This window comes from Copadichromis virginalis, linkage group LG20 (assembly GCF_057382275.1).
Source record: "Copadichromis virginalis isolate Kocher_CV1m ecotype Utaka linkage group LG20, C_Virginalis_male_GT1.1, whole genome shotgun sequence".
Taxonomy (NCBI): Eukaryota; Metazoa; Chordata; class Actinopteri; order Cichliformes; family Cichlidae; genus Copadichromis; species Copadichromis virginalis.
The window spans coordinates 20310489-20312845 of record NC_140637.1 but is presented as its reverse complement, the minus strand read 5'-3'; the positions used below and the strand labels follow the sequence as shown (position 1 = coordinate 20312845).

Here is a 2357-nt window from a genome sequence, read left to right as displayed (position 1 = left end):
ATTAAGGTGTCCAAGACATTAACTTATGTGTTTCATATATACTTGCAAAACATATTGCTGTGTGCAGCAGTTTATATAAGATTGTATAAGAGATAAGTAAAAGAGGGTGTGAAAGTAGCTTCTTCTATTATGGATGCTTTGGCTCTTTGTTTCTTCAAAGGATGAGACAGATCACAGTTGGTCAGTGTCAAAACTGGCAAAATTTGAAAACTTGATGAAAAAAAAAGTGGATTTACTTTCACAAGACTTAAATTAATTGATTTTGATGTGTTACTGGTATATTTTTAAATGCTGCTCAAGAACTGTTGCATTTACTATTTATAGTTATTTTTACACATAGTAACCCCCAAATTCAGATACTCAAAAGTTATTGGACTAGCTAGAATGATTTAAAATTTTGAAGGATTGTTTCTAATATGAGACCAGGATGCCAATGGCTTCCCTAAGTCTACAAACAATGGACATCATCTGATGCTGTGTTTCCTCTCTCGAGATGCACTGCCAGGCTTTTACTGTGCGTTCAGTTGCTGCTTGTTTGTGCTTCTCGCTACCTTCAGTTTTCCCTTCAGCAACTGAAAAGCGTGACTGACTTAACCATTGAAGAATATCCCATTCCTTTTCCTTGACAAACTCTGAGGTTGCTTTTGCAGTATGTTTTAGTTTGTTATCCACTGTGACACTGTGAAGCACTGCCTGATCAGTTTTGCAGCATTTGTGTGATGCTGAGGGGAGGAAGGAAGGATGAAAAGACAGACAGACAGTCTTATAGTAGTTGGTATAAATGACCTCCTGAGGTGCTCAGATTTGCACTTTAGCACAATAAGTCTTTGACTGAAGGTGCTAGTGTTGATATCCTACACATAACTGATTTCATATCATCAATAAACACTAGTAATGTTGCCACCACCACATTTGACGGATATTACGGTATGCTTTGAATCATGACCTCTTTTTTTTCTTTCTCCATACTTTCCTCATGCTATTACAAGTTAATCTTGGTTTCGAATACGTTGTTCAGAACAGTGCAGACTCATTTAGATGTTTTGTGGCAAAATTCAATCTTGCCTCCTTGTTCTCGAGTGTAGCAAGTGTTTTGCTTGCTATATACTCTCTATATGTACATTCATGAAGACATCTGTTAAATGTAGGCCTAGATACGTTTACCTCCTCAAGAGTTTTGTTGACCTTGTGAAGGTGATTTTCTTAACCAAGTAAAGTAAGGTTGTTGTTTACTTCCAGGTTTTTCTCTTTAAGAATATACCAGATTATAGATTTGCCCACTCCTAAAGATCATACTTAAGTTGTGTTTACTACCGAAACGTAACCAAGTAATTTTCTATGTCTAAATCTAACCATGAGAAATAAACAGAAAGAGGAACAGAAAAAAGGCAGACAAAATGCAAAACAAAGTGTCATGGTCTACGGTGGGTGGCTGGAGTTTCCATTAGGCTCCTGAACTGACCTGGGATCCGCCCCTGGGCAGGGCCAACTCCAGCTCCTGCACACCTGGAGCCTATTGCAGGCTATCAAGCCAGAGGGATTTAAACCACACATCGATGTTCACTCACTGCCAGTTCGTCATCAACCCATGTTGGTAACAGGTCTTGTGTTTCAAATTCTCGCTGTGATTCATCTTACTAACAAAGACTCTTTTGTGCTACAGTTGCTGTACCCACCCTGGCTCACTCCACCTCCGGACTCGGAATACCTAGTGATCATTTTGGAAATCCCTCTGTGCCTCACCTGCCTGCCCTCCTGCCATCACACTCCATCTGGAGCCCCGGATCTCAGGTCAGCCTTTCCACGCCACTCAGCCTCCCCTGGATCTTCATCATCCCCCTCTCAAACACTCCAGGTCCCTAACTGCAAGTAAGAATTGCTGCTCTTATACTGGCCACTTCTGAGCTGCCTTCACTACCTGCCTAACTTCTATATCCTCTCCCCTCAGTGTGACTGTTCCCCACTCAGCTCCGTTCCACTTCTCAGGCCTCGTTCCCTCGCCCTAGCCACGTTCCCCTGGGCACGCCACACCAAGGCTCCACGTCTCGTCATTTTCTGTCTTTGCCACGTTTCCCTTTTTTTTGTTCCCCTTGCACTTAACCGTAATAAACTATTAAATCATCTACTGTCTCCGCTCTGGGTTTCTGCACCTGAGTCCTATTCAGTACCGGCCATCCGTCGCCGTGACACAAAGGCCAAAGAGGACCAAGCCTTGGTCCGCTGGGATGACAATACACTTGATGACCATGGTACAAAAGCAGAGGAAACCCTTGAAAATTCAGTGTTCAGAGCAGCCTGAGCTTCATCTCATGGGAGTTACTTTTACATGCATTTACTTCATTATTTGAAAGTATAGT

General features: G+C 42.1%; 1 long non-coding RNA gene across 1 annotated transcript; it reads left to right on the top strand.

Annotated features, from left to right (window-relative positions):
- Nucleotides 1-1417: 1417 nt before the first annotated feature.
- On the top strand, nucleotides 1418-2123 carry LOC146684699 (uncharacterized). The gene is made up of 3 exons (XR_014917302.1): nucleotides 1418-1590; nucleotides 1664-1869; nucleotides 1949-2123. It is a non-coding gene; the product is annotated as an uncharacterized LOC146684699 (long non-coding RNA).
- Nucleotides 2124-2357: the final 234 nt, after the last annotated feature.